Source organism: Canis lupus, chromosome 12 (assembly GCF_003254725.2).
Source record: "Canis lupus dingo isolate Sandy chromosome 12, ASM325472v2, whole genome shotgun sequence".
NCBI lineage: Eukaryota > Metazoa > Chordata > Mammalia > Carnivora > Canidae > Canis > Canis lupus.
In genome coordinates this window covers 9,240,503-9,259,081 of record NC_064254.1, presented here as the reverse complement: position 1 = coordinate 9,259,081, position 18,579 = coordinate 9,240,503, and the positions used below count along the sequence as shown (strand labels likewise).

At 48.8% G+C, this 18,579-nt stretch overlaps 1 long non-coding RNA gene across 1 annotated transcript in view; it reads left to right on the top strand.

Moving 5' to 3' along the window:
• Window positions 1-2,919: 2,919 nt before the first annotated feature.
• The window catches only part of LOC112641547 (uncharacterized), a 33,636-nt gene continuing 17,976 nt past the window's right edge, over window positions 2,920-18,579 (top strand). The window contains exon 1 of the long non-coding RNA XR_003124694.3: window positions 2,920-3,136. This is a non-coding gene — a long non-coding RNA (uncharacterized LOC112641547). The remainder of the gene's footprint in view (window positions 3,137-18,579) is intronic.

Sequence of the window (18,579 nt, the reverse complement as noted above, 5' to 3'; positions counted from 1 at the left end):
CAGAAGTAGACCATCCGGTTCCCACCTGCCCACCCTCCCTCAAGCCATACCAGGGCCTGCAAACACAGCAGTCACTGAGCTGGTACCTGCTGAGTGTCTGCAGGGTGATCTTCACCAGCCACGCACTCTGTGTGCATTCTTTCACCCACTCCTCAAGCTAGCTTTAGGAGCTGGGTACAGCAGTCAGTGTTCCCCTTTTCTAGGCCAAGAGACTGAGCTAAGAGAAGCAACACACCCAAGAACACACAGCTAGAAAGAGGCAGCCCTGGGACTGGAGCCTGCTTGGTTGAGATCCCAGTTTCAAAAGGGGGCCTCATTCTTCTATTTTCTTTGACTTGTTTATCCTTTCAGATTTTCTGTACGCAACATGTGAGTCCATTCTGATTACATGTAAAATAAAAATGAAATGTTTTCAATCCCCAGTAGCCCCTTCCCTCCCCATAGTTGGCCACCCTTATTTGCCAAGTGTGTCCTTCCTTCTGGACCTTTTCTTACACACACACACACACACACACACACACACGCACAAACACACACAGAGTTGCTATTATAAAAATATAAAAGAGATTATGCTGTAAAAATATTTCCACAATCTCTCTTTTCTTAGCAATGTGTTCTTTCCAGATTCATAGATTGGGGCCCATTTCCCTTTTAAATGGCTGTACAGTGCTCGACAGTAAGACTATGTCATCATGTCACTATTCTCTATTGATGGTCAGTTTACTCATCTGTAAAATGGAGATAATAGTTATACTTGCCACAAAGTATTATTGTGAGATTTAATGAGGTACTACATGCAAGTGGCTGAAAATTGGTCATGGTGCATGATAACTGCACATGCACAACTATTAGCTATTGTAATCTTTACTAGCATCATCACTTCTATAGATGGACATTAATATTATTTCCAGGTGTTTTTTTTTTGTTACAAAGAATGCTACACTGAAGACTTTTTTTTCTCACATTTTGTGTGCATATGTGAATTTGCCTATGAAATAGATTTCTGGAATGCTGGGTGAGGAGTTTGGAGAGAGAGGTCAAGGTATTTCTTCCCTGCGTCAGCCCCATGCCTATGACATCAACATCGTTCTCAAGCTACAGTTCCACCAGGTAGCCCCTCTGCAGGTTTTGAATCTCACAGGTATCACATTCCTCCTCCCCTGGCCTCCTTAGCCCTTGGGTGGTGACAGCTTCCTGCCTGTGGCTGGCTTCTGAGGCATTTGCCATCCCATAACCCTGCTCATTCCCCTAGAAGCTGATCCTTTACATCATTACCATTATTTGAACCATCAGGAGGTAAGTTCTGTGTTCTGCTGGGACCTTGACTGACACACTGGCTGTTGTGTTCTACCAGTTGCCTGTTCGTATCCATTGCCCATTTTCTAGAGCATTGCTTTTATGATTTATAAATACTTTTAATAAAATATGACTTAATATTTTATAGATATGATATATTTTAGTCTTAGTTAATCTTAAATTTTTTTAATGTGATACATGCTTGTAGTGAAAAAAAAAAAAAACTCTGGGATGTTTGGATGGCTCATCAATTAAGCATCAGCCTTTGGCTCAAGTCATGATCCTGAGTCCTGGGATTGAGCTCAGGATCTGGTTCTCTGCTCAGTGGGGAGCCTGCTTCTCCCTCTCCGTCTGCCCCTCCCCCTCTCCTTGCTCTCTCTTTCAATTAAATACATAAAATCCCTTTTTTTTTTAAATTCTAGCAACACAGAATGATAAAATGAGAACCAAATGTCCTGAATGAGAAGTCCCCCCATAAGTCTTGTGGATGTGAACAGAAGGAAATGAGGGTGCAGACTGACAAATGAAGGAAAGTGTGATTGTGATTGTGATTGGATACTCGCCTATGGTACCAGCCATCATTCAGAAATCATTCGGTCTCTGCAGAGAACACGTTCCTGGTTTTAGCCCAGGGGTGAATACCACTGCAGCCGTCACTCCATGCATGGTCCAGGGAGCAGCTGACTGGCACAGCTGTTTTATGGACAGTCTTTTAATTAATCACCTTGAATTTGGCTTGCCTTCCACCTCTGCCCCACATTTGTAGACTACAAAGGAAGGGGTCTCTCCCACCCCTGCCACCCCCCTCAAGTCCTGGTGAGTTTGGGGTGGTGCCCCCCTTGTGCTGGATTCTCCCTTTATCTGACACAGTCATTCTTTCCACCCAGATGTCTGGTCCTCTGATGGCTCCCTCCTGTCCTCAGCTGGTAATGGGTATACTCCCTTTGGAACTTCTTTACTATCACTTCAGTGGAGTTTGGGCAAGTGGAAGGGGCAATGAACATGCTCAGTTCTATGTAGGAAGCCTACTATAACTCAAACCACATGAAACACAGGATTTTTGCAACTCATGGGGGAGGTGGCTCAGGGGTAGCCCCATGTTTCCTCTGTCATTGTCCTCCAGCATCTCCTTCTGGCCCCTCCCCTACAAATGCACATACCTACCCTGCCAGCTCTCAGACTCTCCAGTTACCTTACAGAAAGCCTGTCCACACTGCAATCCCCCTTTAGAGTGCTGTGGCCAGAGCCTGGCTGGCATGATGACTTTCCTGTCATTAGTGCTCAGTTTGGGATCCTTCCTAGACCTCCTGGTCCTCTCTGTTGAAGCCCAGTGCCCAACCCCCTTCTCCTGAGACTCCATCTGCCTCAGGTCCTTGACTGGTGGCAGCCTGCAGCCCGCTGCATGACACGGCAAATAAAGTTTTATGTCATGTCTAGGGCAGCTTTCAAGCCAAAACAGCAAAGTTAAGTAGTTGAGACAGCGATCGCATGGCTCACAAGACTTAAATTATTTACTGTGTGACCCTTCACAGATGTTTGCTGACTCCTGCTCTAGGCATTCTGCTCCCCAGTGTTTGGAATGGGGAGAGACCTTTGTGACTCCTGCCCTTAATCTTGTGACCTGGTCAGTCATTCCTCCTGGAAAATGAAGGAGGTAAACCTTGATCCCTGTCCCTAGTAGTCAGGGTGACCCAAAGCCTTGCACATGATCCACTGTGACCTCGCTTCTGGGCAGGGGGCTGGCCCCAGAGCTGGATGACCACACACAACCAGGAACACAGCCTGTAACATGGCCAGCCAGTCAGCCAGACACAGATGTGACCCCACCCCATCCACGGAGGTGAGAAAGTTCTCCTGGACACAGCACTGGTGAGGGTGGAGGTGGTGGGGAAGAGTAGGCAACAAGGTTCTTTCTAGAACAGTATCGGCCAGACTGCTCAGGCATCCACAACCATGGGCAGGCCAGCTATGCCGGCCTTGCCCTCAGGCAGGGGACGGGTGTGGAGGGAGAGATGGAAGGTGCAGTGGAGGTTTCATGAAGGTGGGTAGCATCTCCAGCAACTCTGGGAACTGAGCTGCCGAAGATGCTCCTGGATGCCATTCCTCCAGGGAGCCTTGCCCGTCTAGGTGTCAAAACACCACAAGATTGGATTATACCTAATTTCTGCTACTCTCAGTCATCCCCTGAGACTCCACCAACACCTCCTCCTTTACCCCTGCCCTGCATTGGTCCCATGGGAACCACGACATAATGCCTTAGAAACTTCTAGTTCTGTCACCTATGGAAACTTCTCTTTTCAAAATCACCTTTGACCTCCATGTGTCTGCATCCCATTGGTTAGTCACCTATCCTCATTTTACCCAATCTTCCCATATCCTTTGATATGTTTGCTTTGACACTGCACTTGCTGTCCCCTCCACTCTTGGAATGTTCATCTCCTGGCTGGTCTCATGGCTGGATCCTTCTCGTCATTCTTGCCTCAGGTCAAAAGGCATCTCCTCAGTAAAGTATGCCCTGTTCATCAGATCCAGGTGACCACTACCCTCCACCGTATTGCACCAATAGTTTCTTCAGAGCAGTTATCATGACCTGAAATTATATGGTTTACTGATGGGCCAAGAGGGTAAGCCTAAGTTCTGGAACCCTAACTACCTGGGTGCAGATCTCCTCTCTGCCATTTCTAGCTGTGAGATCTCTGACAGCCTGTGGTCTTCCTGTGGCTCAGTTTCCATAGTTGTGCAATGGAGGTGACATAAGTCAGGCCCATGGGCTAAATCTGCCTGTTTCTGATCAACCAACAAGTGAAGAATAGCTGTATGTTTTTTGTTTGTTTGTTTGTTTGTTTTTTGTAAATTTATTTTTTATTGGTGTTCAATTTGCCAATATATAGAATAACACCCAGCTCATTCCATCAAGTGCCCCCCTCAGTGCCCGTCACCCAGTCACCTCCCGCCCACCTCCCCTTCCACCACCCCTAGTTTGTTTCCCAGAGTTAGGAGTCTCTCATGTTCTGTCTTCCTTTCTGATATTTCCCACTTATATTTTCTCCTTTCCCCTTTATTCCCTTTCACTATTTTTTATACTCCCCAAATGAATGAGACCATATAATGTTTTTCCTTCTCCGATTAACTTACTTCACTCAGCATAATACCCTCCAGTTCCATCCACGTTGAAGCAAATGGTGGATATTTGTCGTTTCTAATGGCTGCCTACAGAATGGGAGAAGGTATTTGCAAATGATGTATCAGATAAAGGGCTAGTAGCCAAGATCTATAAAGAACTTATTAAACTCAACAGCAAAGAAACAAACAATCCAATCATGAAATGGGCAAAAGACATGAACAGAAATCTCACAGAGGAAGACATAGACATGGCCAACACGCACATGAGAAAATGCTCCGCATCACTGGCCATCAGGGAAATATATATCAAAACCACAAGGAGATACCACCTCATGCCAGTGAGAATGGGGAAAATTAACAAGGCAGGAAACAACAAATGTTGGAGAGGATGTGGAGAAAGGGGAACCCTCTTGCACTGTTGGTGGGAATGTGAACTGGTGCAGCCACTCTGGAAAACTGTGTGGAGGTTCCTCAAAGAGTTAAAAATAGACCTGCCCTACGACCCAGCAATTGCACTGCTGGGGATTTACCCCAAAGATACAGATGCAGTGAAACGCCGGGACACCTGCACCCCGATGTTTCTAGCAGCAATGCTTTTAAATGGTAGGGAAAAAAATCAAAAGAAGGATATTTTGTGATGGGTGAAAACTATGTGAAGTAAAAAAATTCAATGATCACAAATAGAGTTTTATTGGAATACAGCCATATCCATTCATTTACGTATTGTCTAGGGCTGCTTCCCTTGCTATTATGACAGAGTTGAGTGGTTGTGGCCAACTACACGGCCTGCAAAGTCTGAACTATGAAAGCTTAAAATATTTACTCTCTGGTTCTTTACAAGAAATGTTTGCTGACCTCTGAAATAAATATCTGCCATCAAGGGTTGATGTACATGAATTGATATATATAGAATTCTTAGCACAGTGCCTGATAGATGCATGTAGATAGAGATATAGATGGATGTCAGCAACACGGAAGTATCAGCTACTGTTTACCATCTGCCTTCCCTCTGCCAGCCTGTCCAGTAGAACTTCCTCCAATGATGGAAATGTCTTTATCTGCACTGTCCTGTGCACTAACCACCAGTCACATACAACTATTGAACATTTGAAATGTAGCTAGTATGACTAAGGATTGACTTTTTAATTATAGCTAATTATAACTAATTTCATTAGTTAAATTTCTACCAACTTAAAATACCACATGGCTAGTGGCTCCCTATTGGACAACACCTCTGGAAAGCAAAGCCTCACGAGAAGATGCCTGCCTGGCATGTGAGGAGCTCTCAGTAAATGTAGGCTCTATGTCGTTCTTCCCTCTTCTCTTCCTCCGGCCACCCTCTGCCCTCATGGTCTTGTACTTTTCCTGCCCTCTTTGTCCTGCTTTCTCTCCTTGAGATAAGTCTTCTCTCTCCCACCTGGGGCTGCCATCCATACCCTGCTTGGGCTCCACAGGCCCCTCCTCAGGCAGTGCCCACTGGCATCCAAGCCTCATCCTTGGCCAACCTAGCTGTCACTGTAAATCAGCCCCGATAATTCACCATCTGGTCCCAGCCCTTAGCAAAGAGCAGAGGGAGCCAGGCCAGGCAGATTCTGGCTGGAGGCGGGTCAGGAAACCAGGGCTCTCGCACAGCAGCCAGGGACACTCCATCATTTCCGAGGCTGGCACAGTACTCACATGACACCTGGTGCCAGGAGTCCATGCCAGGCCTGAGAGGGGGGCACCAATTGCCGAGGAGCCAGGGGCCTGGAGGGCGGAGAGTGTCCAGGAGACTGGCTGCAGGTGCCTCGGATGGGCGGCAGATGGATGGCACAGAGGCAGCGACAAGGACTGGGCTACCAGGCAGCATTGCTGGAGTGTTATGTTCTGTACTCAGGGGCCTTGTTAACATCAGTCATCTGTGGGCCCTTGTCAGCTGTGGGAAAGGGCACTGGGGAAGTGTTGTTGGAGAGGGGAGGACCCATCCAGCGATAGCCCATGCCTGGCCACCTCGTAGCTGCCAGGCCTCCCCTCCCACAGAGGCACCACTGTCCACTCCAGAGAGGCAAGAATAAGCAGGAGAGACCTACGTCCCCACAGTAGAGCACAGTAGAGCACCAGATGAGAAGGTGGTGAGTGGACCCTGGGCCGGGAGCTCAGCAAGGACATTTAAATCATTTCTGACTCATACAGAGTTGAGTGAGTAAGCACTGAACCCTCCCAATCTTTTTGGGAAGAAGCAGGTGTAAGGATTCAGGAACCCTGAACTCCAGCCCTGGCTCAGCCTCTGAGAGCCAGCTGTGTGTTGTGGGACAAGTCATCTGCCTTCATCTGGAAAATGAAGGGGTTGGACTAGATCTGTCATTCTTCACTGGATGGATGGAAGGTGTTGAGAAATGTGTGTGGGGGTACTTTGGGTTGTCACGGTGACTAGGAGGCATGATGGGCATGAGTGGGGGCGGGCAGGGATGCCAACATCCTACAAAGAATGATGCTCCACACAAGCAAAATTGGGAAGCAGCCCCCATCAATACCTGGATAACTGCTAGGGACTTGGAACTTAACCAAAGCCTAGAGAAGGATGGTGGCTGGGTCAAAGCATACAGACAGCAGGGACTGCCCAGCAGGGGACACTTGGACACTGCCCAGCATCCCGGTGTCCTGAGCAGACCCGGGGACAGAGGAAGAACTTCTTCCATGTCAGTGAGCCCAGGCACTGGGAGTTGCAGAAGGTCCATTTCTTCAGACACAGGTGGGAAACACAGATTCCAATTCTCTCATGGGGACCTTTCTCTAGGTCTGTCACGGTGTCCAATCACCCCCTGGCCAGAAAACACATCAAAACACAGCCTTCCTGTTACCTGTACCACTGGGCTGCTTTTTTCAAGGGAAGATAAGAGTGGAGGGAGAAGATGGAGCAGCTCATGGCTACCTTCCATCCCTCCTCATCTGTCTGGTCTCAGTGAAAAGCTCAACATTCACCTAAGTTGTTCCAAAGACCTGGGCCACTCAAGAGGCCATGAGTTAGGAAGGAAGTGTGTGGTGGAAGATAGCTGCTCCACAAAGGAGAAAGCGAGGCCATGTCTGAGAGGCAGACAGCACAGGTTGGCTTCCCCAGCCCTCACTCCAACCCCTTTGCTCCTCCTCAACATTGTCACCTAAGCAATAATCCTGTAGCCAGTGAGTTGCAGTAGTTATGTGCTGGAGGGTGTCTGGGGACAGCTTTTGCCGACCTGATAAAGATGTGGCCCCTCTCCCCTCCCTCCACCGTGCTTCTACCTTCTTCCTGCTGGAACTGCAAATATGATGGCTGGGACTGCAGCAGCCATCTTGTGCTCTAAAGAAAAAGACTAAGAAAATCTGGCTTTGGTGCTGACATCCCTGACATCCTGGAACATGTACCAGCAGTTACATACCTCTGGATTCTTACCATGAGAGGAAAAAACCTCTTTCTCAGACCCTGCAGTGCATTTTCTGATCATTGCTTCCCAGTACATTCCTCACTGATACAATTGGCTGCGCTTTCTTGCCATTTCAACACTCACATACATCAGAGCCCATGTGTGTCCGGCTCCTCGACCCAACTTTGCACTGAGACCATTGCCGTGGGTGTTGGCTACACATGGCGTCCTCTGACAACAAATTGCCTGGGCAGTTCTGCTTCTCCCCCCACCTCGGTAGCAGCTGCCTGCAGGTACCTGCTCAGCCACAGACATAGACACAACCCCAGAAGTACAAGGATGTCAACACCCCAATGGCATGAAGCAGCCATTGCCCGACAGTGACCAGGAACTAAAGGATATATGGTTCCTCCTTCTTCCCGCCACGTTGAGTAGACATTTCCAAAGCACTCAGAAGGCTCTTGGTGTTGGTCAGGCACACTTATATCAGCTTGCTCTCCTCCTTTCATCCTCCCCTCCCCCCATTTCTATTCCTTTCCCAAATACACTACCCATACCCAAAATCCTGTTTCAGATTTTGTTTATTTTGGGGGGAACACTGGGTGATCTCAGACAGCCTGCTCACCCTCTCTGAGCCTCAGTTTGCCCTGCACAGGGAGTAGATATGAGGCACAAGGTCTCTGGGGCCCCCCTCTGGGCATTCCTATGTTCTGTTCTTGCCTTCCCCCCATGTCAGTGTGTCAGCCCTGACTGCAGCTTCCCCCAAAGCAGGGTCCATGACTTCCTCAGGTTGTCTGTGGGGGACCCAGTCCAGCATCATACACAATCCACTGATTGTGCAGGGGGAGAAGAACAACCAGAGGTGTTCATTACAAAGTGAAGCAAACCAGAAAGAAAGCCTCGGGCTCAAAGCTAAATCATGTGAAGGGAGAGAGGGTGGAGGTTGCCAGGCAGGCGCTGAGCCCATTAATGAGAATGAGCAGGGGGTGGTGTGCGCCAGCCCGGGGCAGGGGTCAAACACACAGACTGGTGCTAATTAGCTGCAGTGGCTTTGGTCACAGGTCACTGAGAACCAAAAACTTCAGTCCTGCCAGGTCATTGCTGAAGGAGCTGCAGGAGAAGGAAGGGTAGCCAGAAGATGGATGCGGGGCTGATGAGCAGTGGGAGACATGGGCTGGGATCCATGGCTGCCACTGAGTTGTCGGATCCTACCCCAAATCTTAAGCTCTGCTCCTGTGGGCTGGTCAGAGGCAATTCACTAGGCCTTCACTGAGCACCTGCCTCTACCAGGTTCAGGGTAGAGCGGATGTAGTCCCTGATTTCATAGAGGTCTCAATCCAGCGTGGAAAGAGCTTCTAGAGGGCACCTCTTCCTGTGCCATGTGTCTCCTACTTCCTGCCCAGGGCTTCTCTGATGCTACAGCATTGTAATAGAGCTAATGTGAGTTCCCTCCTCGGTCAGTCAGATAGAAACATACCAGGTTGAATTGTCCCACAGAGGAAACTTTATTTGCAGCTAATAAGGAGATCATGGGTAATAGCTCCCAAAGTCCAAAGACTCCTGGAGCAAGGGTGGATGGGTTCCTTCTGTTTAGGGTTAGGTTGAATTTTTAGATGGGGGAGCCCTGTCATCATAAGTACAGGTGGACCTAAGGTTGCAAAGATGCTTTAAGAAAAATGTGTCTACGGGACACCTGGGTGGCTCAGTGGTTAAGCACCTGCCTTCAGCTCAGGTTGTGATTCCAGGGTCCTAGGATCGAGTCCTGCATCAGGCTCCCTGCAGGGAGCCTGCTTCTCCATCTACCTATGTATCTGCCTCTGTGTGTCTCTCATGAATAAATAAATACGATCTTTTTTTTTAAGATTTTTTTTTTTAATTCATGAGAGACATACAGAGAGAGAGAGAGAGAGAGAGAGGCAGAGACACAAGCAGAGGGGGAAGCAGGCTCCATGCAGGGAGCCCGATGCGGGACTCGATCCCGGGTCTCCAGGATCACGCCCTGGGCCGAAGGCAGGCGCTAAACCGCTGAGCCACTGAGGGATCACCTAAATAACATCTTAAAAAAAAAAAAGGAAAAAAGAAAACACGTCTATACACACATTATATGCTATGTAAATGAGGCTTATGCTCATCCTTGGGTGAGACGTTAGTATTATAATGAGGTAAAAGTAACTGTTGGACATTCTGTGGTCACTCCAAGGTCCATCTGTGCAGGCCTGAGTTGGGGTTTGAGTTCAAACTGGTCTGGGTGGTCTGGGCCATGGGAGCTCTTCCTTCAGGTAGTGGTTATTACTGCTGGAGGGATAGTTTTGGTTTCCACCTGCTGGGTCTTTTGCCTGAGTTGAGAGATAACCTGGAAAGCTGAGTTTAAGGAAAAAAATGTGGGACAAAGGTCAGTGAATACAAGGAGGTAGGCAGTAAAAGTCAGGTCTTGGAGTCTAGCAGATCGGACAGCAAACAGCACGGTCTCTGGCGGGCACTTGCTTGGTGCTCAGATGCCAGCAACCAGAAAGTGTGGGTCACCCTTGGCTGGAAGCAGCGGCAACAATGGATAATTTCTCTCCCTTTCATAATCCCAGGCTGTATAACACTAAGATGCTTTGTTCCAGGAAGTTCCACAGATGTCCCACTGGGATCAAGTGGCAGTTACTCCCAGGGTTGGCCAGTCCCATGATGCAAACTTGGACTGGCTCCCTCGGTTCCAAGTTCACTTCCCCTTCTCCCTTCCTCCTGCACACAGGGGCCGCTCGCTGCCTGCAGGCCAGCTGTCCCTTCAGATGGCTCTTCAGCAACTGGGCCACGACACAAGGATGCACATGGAGGACTTGTGCGCGCTCTCTCTGTCTCTCTTCCTCTCCCTGTTCCACTTCACCCCCTACAGATCACGAACTGTCCAAGAAGCACTTGACCTGAGTTTAGAAACCCAAGTTCAAGTCCTGGTTCTGCCCTTTTCAGCTGAGTCCTTGGGCTTGGCCTCCCCCTGTTCCCATGGTCTGATCTGTGATTCAGCAGTAGGCGTGCTTACTTACTGGCCGTGCGTTGTACATCATAGAGCACATGGTCCTGTGCTCCTGTGGGTGACTCCCCTGGAGTTCTGCAACCGAGGCCCTGAGACACCACCAGGTAAACTGAGTACTGGATGCTTCTAACATGTTGCTTGACATAGTAGCACGGTCATGGAGTATAATGCCTGCCATTAGACTGGGGAAACTTCTGAGGTCAAAGATCTGTCTTATCAGACTGAGAATTATTGAGAGCTAAGAATGTATCTCCCTAATGGGATAGAGAACTTTCTGAGGACAGGGCTGTGCCTTATGCCAACATCTAGGGGCTCCTCCACTATTCCAACTTGCTGAGAGCATTAATACAATGTCTTCCCTGAGAACAGGACTGGGGCTCCCCTCAGACCGGGGCTCCCTGAGGACAGGGCTGTGTCTCCCCTCAGACTGGGGGTCCCTGAGGGCAGGGCTGTGTCTCCCCCTCCGACTGGGGCTCCTTAGGTGCAGGTTTTAGGAACTTCTCTGTCTCTGCTCCAGCAGCTGTCGCTCCTCCAGGCCCTCCACCCTTCCTGGCACTGTTCCAGTCTCCTCCAGCTCCAGAGATGGCTGTTCTCTTCCAGGCAAGCATGCTCTCTCCCAGTCTCCGTCTCCCCTGTTTTGGCTGAGTTGGTCCGCTGCTCATCCCTGGGTCCCGCTGTCCTCCGCCCTCCTGCCGGCACGTACATGAGGATGAACAGGTTGCATTATGCTAGCTGAGCTTACCCTTTGGTGATTAAAAGGAACATCATGCTGCAAGCAGAGTAATCCTAATTACAAAGTGGAAACCACTGCTTTTTACCAAGAAACAAACGGGGACATTCTGTGCCTTTTCCAAGCACAGCGGGAGGTTGCAAGCTGGCACAAGCTCCTAGGGAGCTGGGTGGTGGAGCTCCCCGGTGAAGCTGCCTGGCCCCCTAGGGTTTACCCCTTCCCCCTTGAGGGGAAGGAGACCAACCTCTGCACAGAGGGAATTAAATCCCTCCACAGGTCAGGTTCATTAACAGGCATCAGTGACCCAGAACCACGACCGTGTTCCCTGGGAAAGTGCAGAGGTTGCTGCAGGAACAGCAGCTCAGGCTGGGAGCTGGGGCAGCGAGGGGTTCATGGAGTGACAGCCAGGGCAGGGGACAGTCCACCTGCTCCTGCTCGGGGACCCATCCCTGCAGATCTGCTGCACCCCCACCTAGTCCCAGCCCGCGGACTCCCTCCTTTCCATCACAAGCCAGAGCTTCTGGTGCTCAATGAGGTGCCTGCAATTTTCCAAGACACAGCTCCACCTTTTATATTCATTTTCCCCTCCCCCTCCTCCCCCTGTCCTTCCTCCCCTCCTCCCTTATGTCAATCACTGGACACAGACTTTGTGACAGTGCTCAGCCCTGGGGATTCACAGCCAACAAGGGAGCCAGGACCTCCCAGTCGAGCTTTCATTCTAATAGAAGAGACACTAGCAAAAAAGTGATTCTAGAAAATATTAATGAATAGGGGTGTGATGGTGTTAAAAGGCAAGAATAGAGGTTGTCTTATCTAACCCAGGGTTCCGGTCTTACAGAATAAAGCCTGAAGTTACGATGTATCAGCAGTTGGCATAATTCATTCACTACTCATTGGTTCATCCACTACATACAAAGCACCCACTATGTGCCAGGTCTTGTTGCCTGGGTGGGAAGGAAGCTGATAAGCCCCTTCCTCTCCCCTCATGGAGCGAACTTTTCAGACGGGGAGACCGCGACTGTTATAGTAACACCCAGCACCAGGCATTGTGCTTTCAGAGACCTTTCCGAGACTGTAATCCTTATTCTGGGAGGCACCGTCACTTGTTACATGTCACCTCCAGGTGAGGCCACCAGGGTTTCCATAAGGCCGGAGACTCTTTTGAATCTCGGTGCTGCCCAGAGTGCTTGGAATAAAGACAATATGAATTTAGGTAGGTCAAAAGGAAGGCTGACCCTTTAGTGGGAGTCACTGTGAACCTGCTGGTTCATGATCTGCCTTCCCGGCCACACTGTCCCCTTGGGCATCGTCTGACAAGTAAGTCATTGCTGGCTGGATGGAGAAGGCCAGTCTGATTTGCAGGCCCATGCAGCTGCCCATGCTGACCGACACTTCCGGGCTTGGCAGAGGCCCACTTCTTTCCTTGATAGCAACAGTGTCCTGAGGCCTTTGAGAGGGAAATCATTTTAAATGTAATGATTGCCTTTTACATGTGTCTATTGACTTTTCTCCATGTTCATTGGCATTTCCCAATACTTAGTTAACCGAACAGCCCAGTTACAGCAATCCGAAGCAAACGAGGAGGTGCATATTCATTGCTACTGCCCCAGGCCTCAACCTCGGGGCCCGGTGTCACTTTAGGAGTGGAACACCAGCCCCTTCTCCTGCCTGTACTCCCTGCCTTGCCTTAACTCTCCAGTTGGGTGCGGGGGTGGGTGGCGGCTAGGAAGAGGCATACACATGATTCAACTCACGGGTATCTGTGGAGCTATTCAAGGCCAAGGGTGGGGGGCAAGGGCAGGCCAGGTGAGGCTGTGTAGTCCAGCAAGGTCTTTGTCTCACCCTGAACTTAAATTACCCCTTGCCAGGCCTGACAAGATGCATTCTGTGTTAGGACTTGGGAAAGTTCATGGAATGGTGCCAAAGAGGCTCATCTGCAAGACAGAAACCAGGAGAAGAAGGGGACATGGCCCCGCATGGCAGGTGCTTCATATCTTTAATAACATATTCCTGTGGGTCTCCCTGTTTTGATCTCTGAGCTGGAGGTGACGATCCCTGTCCTCATGTGCCATCTAGAAGGTTGGGGCAGACATATGGAGCACAGTCGCACCCCACACACATCCCCTCTTGTGCACACCGGCCACCTTCTGAATGCCTGCAGGTGCTTTTTATTTTTGGGACCGAGGGCTTTCCTTAGTCCCTGGAGCCTTTTCTCCTGCTTGTGGCGAACGAGAAGAGCTGGCATGAACAACTCAGGGGCAACTCAACCTGTGTTTGCTGGAAGTAGGTGTATGAATGCCCCAGCTTCCTCACTGCCAGGCACAAAATTTCAAGCCACAGCTGTCTCCTAAAGCTCCTGCAGTTGGTGATCAGATCTTCAGTGCATGTGGCATTGGATTCCCTCCCTTCCTCACTACCCCATTTACACACTCCTCTTCCTGTTTCCTGGGACCTGCTCCTTTTTTTTTAAATTTATTTTTTATTGGTGTTCAATTTACCAACATACAGAATAACACCCAGTGCTCATCCCATCAAGTGCCTCAGTGCCCGTCACCCAGTCACCCCCACCCCCCGCCCTCCTCCCCTTCCACCACCCCTAGTTCGTTTCCCAGAGTTAAGAGTCTTTATGTTCTGTCTCCCTTTCTGATATTTCCCACACATTTCTTCTCCCTTCCCTTATATTCCCTTTCACTATTATTTATATTCCCCAAATGAATGAGAACATATAATGTTTGTCCTTCTCCGATTGACTTACTGCACTCAGCATAATACCCTCCAGTTCCATCCACAGTTGAAGCAAATGGTGGGTATTTGTCATTTCTAATGGCTGAGTAATATTCCATTGTATACATAAACCACATCTTTATCCACTCATCATTCGATGGACACGATGGACCTGCTCCTAAATAGACTATTTGCACTAGAGTCTTTGACTCAGGGACGCACAGGTGGAAGACAGTAGATTCATTTGGGTATGTGGATTCAGATCCCATTTCTACGACTTAGAGGTTAGGCCTGTGACTTAAGCTCCTTTTGCCTCTTCACTGGTAAAATGGGCATAACGATAGATCCCTACTTCATAGAATTGTCTGAAGATTGCATGAGTGATTACATAGAAAGCTTTATAATAGCACCCGGCTCGGAGCAAATGCTTGAATGTTATTAAAGCATGAGCTCCACAAGATCACAGGCATTTGCAGTCTCACATGCCCTGTGTATGCAATTAACTGTTGTGAGTCTGGGCTCTGGTGCCCGGCCTGGCCTGCCACCTGCCCTCACTGTGCACTGTGCCTTTCCTGGAATCGACAGCTGTTGCCAGGCAAGGGAGACTGAGTCAGTCCCTGGGTGACCCCCACTCCACCCTGCCTTAAGGACATCATCCAGGCTGTGGAGGTCAGACCTGAGACTGACATTTTCATATTAAATGAGGCCTGTTCTCTGGTTTCCCTTCCCTTCCCCCTGGGCAGGGGTGCCCAGAAGAGGCCCAGGGCAGCGTCTCTTAGGGCTGCAATTTTTAATTAGCCTTTACTCTTTGAAAAGACTAAAATGTTATACAAATGTGAGTTGTTAATAAAAACAATTAATCTTGTTGGGGCCAACAGGGCCTCTCCCTTCTTGATGAAGGCAGTTCAACAGAAAACAAAAAGGGGACCAGGAGTCTAGTCCTGGCCTATTTACTAACTCACTCAGTGACCTTGAACAAACCATATCTTTTTGGGGGGAGCCTTGGGGTGCTCTTTGATAAAATGAGGGTTTTAAAGACTCCTCCCATCTCTGATTCCAAGGCAGACCTCACCAAGGATTGCAGGCAGGGGACCAGATGTTTACTACCTAGATGTGCCCAAAGATTTTCACCCGTTGACTAATTTATTCTGCATGTGACCCTATTATATAAGGACTGCCTCCTGGTTTATAGACGGGGGCACCACAGTTGGGAGAGTTACATAACTCATCCACCGTCAGTGAGTTAACAGTGATGGAGCTGGGCTGTGTGATGCACGTGTATGTGCATATGCATGACCACCCGTTTGTGTATTGCATGCACTTGAACAGTGTCATGTGTTGGTGCATACACGTTTGCATGTGGGCACATAGGTCTGCTTGTGTGTTCCACTGTATGCGTGTGGGTGCCCAGGAGTGGCATCTATCTGTTCAACATCAAGTTTCCTCTGAGATGTCCTGAATGGCAGGCACCCCATGTCCCATTCTCTCTCCTCTTGCTGTTCCCTCTCCTTCCTTTCTTCCCTCACTCTTTCCTGTGTCTCCAGACAGAGCCACCTGAATTGGTTTTCTTTTGAAAAGAAAACAAAGCCTACTCTTTCCAAACTCCAAATGCTTTTACCTGCTGGAAAATCCATAACAATTAACCAGATCTGCCGGAGAAGAAAAAAAAATCCCAGGACCTGCTGAGATGGTTCTAGCAAAGGCAGTTGCTCTCTGAAGCTGGTTAAAAATTCAGAGGGCGCATTGGCATATGATATGAGGAGCAGTCTTTTACTAAAGAGATTTAATGGCCCACAATTCAATTTGAACTAAAAGAATCCCCCCGATGACTCCTTATAAAGTCTTCCCAAGCCCTGAGTCGATATCTACGGGGCTGGTGAGGAGCAACTATTGATTAGCTGTCTCTGCCAATGAGCATTACAAGCCGAGGAGGTTGGAGGGGAGTCGTGCGCACAGTTACACGGGGGGCACGTTGTAAAATCGGCCCGTATTGACTGGTGGCGGTGCCGCCCAGGCCAGGACAAAGATGGCTCACGTGGCACCTGAGAGCTAATCAAGGTCCCTGGGACCCCACTGGGACAGATGAAGCCACAGTCCTCTCTCCTACCAGGGGGCACATGACAAGGACACAGAAGCCCAGTTTCTCATCATTTCATGCCCAACAATCCTTGGGTATAAGAGGAGACTTAAAATTTCCTTGTGTTCTAACCAGTTGGTTCACCAACGAAAAGTAGAAAAGTGTCTGTGATGCCACATTTATCCTTGTGCTGGCAATTTGGCAACCTCAGCTGTATAAGCATGTAACAAGAATTCCAGAGTCAGAAAGACAGGGCTTCTGGGTATTAAAAAAAAAAAAAATCCTCATGATGAAGTCTATGCATTAAAATACATGCTGAATTCAAGGACCAGCAATTTAGGCCCTCACTCAGAACCTATTAACTCTTATTTTATACATAATTCTAATCTACTTGATGTCTGGTTTCATACTAGTAAGCAACGAAGCAGGTAAGGATGACTCTGCTAAAGGTAGTACTACTATTGGCAGCAAGGGGTAAGAGCTGGTGGAAAGAGCTAAGGCAGAGAAGCTTTAAGTCAGAGTGGAAACAGTCACATACTGGGTCTCCGTATTAGTCCATGCTCAGGCTATTCAAACAAAATACCATAAACCAGGTGGCTTAAACAGACATTTATTTTCTCATAGTTCTGGAGGTTAGAAGTCCAAGCTCAGAGAGCCGGCAGGGGTACCTTCTGGTGAGAACTCCCTTCCTGACTTGCAAATGGCCTATTTCTCTCACTGGGCCTTTCCTCTGTGTGCTGGGAGGAGATAGCGAGCCCTCTAGCCCTGTGTCTCTTCCAGTTCTCATACAGAGAGCAGGCCTACTGGAGAAGGGCTCCATCCACCCTTATGATCTCATTTAACCCTAATTACCTCCTTAAATCAGGCCCCATCTTCAAATGCAGTCCCACTAGTGGGTTAGGGCTCTGACTCAGTTGAATCCGGAACAGTCTGCAGTGCCCCGCACGGTACAACAGCTGATGTTCAGGAAGGGTTATCTAGAGAAGCTTCTAAATCATGTGTACTTGCTTCTCTGTAAGACGGCAGGGAAATAAGGGCTGCATTTTATAAAGATTTCCCTTCAAAAGGCAAAAAACATTTGCCAAAATATTGGCTTTGAAGGAACAGAACTCCATTTAAAAAGAATATCACTCTTGTGAAATAATTCTTTTTTCAGAGTCCTGACAGAGCATTTAAGAAATGTCACCCTCAAATAAGGATCATTTAAAGAGAGTTTAATAAAGGGGCTTTTTGCAAAGTTGTGGGCAGATAGGGAAACCAGGAGGTGGAGTGCTGTAGCCAGGCTGGGAGGGGTGAAATGTATGCCCCTCAGAAGCCCAGTTCACCAAGCACCGAGGAGGCTGCCCCTAAAGAACTGGAATGTTCTTTCTAGGGCTCAGCAGATCACAGCAAGGAGGAGGGAGATGGAAAGTGAGTAAGCTAAGCAAACGCTCTCTCCGTCCGTCTCATGCAGCTCCCAAGGTGCCAAATCTGACCAGCAGTCAGAGAGCAGGAAGCCCAGGGTTGAACCCATGGTTTCAGCCTCCTGGAATGGAAAGCAGACATAGAAGAGTAAACCCGGTAAGATGCCCTGGTGCCTTACCTGATCCTGGGTGCCCTGGCTCTGTGACAGGTCATCCTGCCCATCCCCCTGTATGTTGAGTGCAGGAGCTGGAGGGGACCCCAGCCCTCTCCTGGCTTCCCTCCCCCCCACTCTGGCCCTGTTGGATTCTCTCGTCTTCCATAAAGCAGGAGGATCTCACTTAAAAAGCCTCTCCAGCCATCCTGCTGTGCCTTACCATCAAACACACACAGAGCTGCCCCCTCTTCAACAGAAAAAGAAATTCATTTCCCACCAAAATTCATTTCAAAATGGAACACCACCATTTCTTTATTCAAGCCCTGCCCAGCCTGAGGCTCTGGAACCTTTGCCTCCACCGGTGCTGAAAGGAACAGAGCCAGAGCCAGAGCCGGGCTTCTCCACACCTGCACCAACTGATTTGCACCAAACGGCTCTAATTAGCACATCCCGAGCTATGATTAGGCTTCCAGGGGAAGCATGCCAAATGCCATTAATTATGGATGTGATCTTAAATTATTCACTTGGAATGTTTTTTTTCCTTGATATGCCCCTTTCATCTCAACTAACTTTTTGTCACATCTAAGAATAGATCCAATTAAGCCTCAAAAAGCAGAAGTTTGTTATGTTAAAGAAAAGGTAAACTGAAAATTAATCACTTTTTTTTTTCTT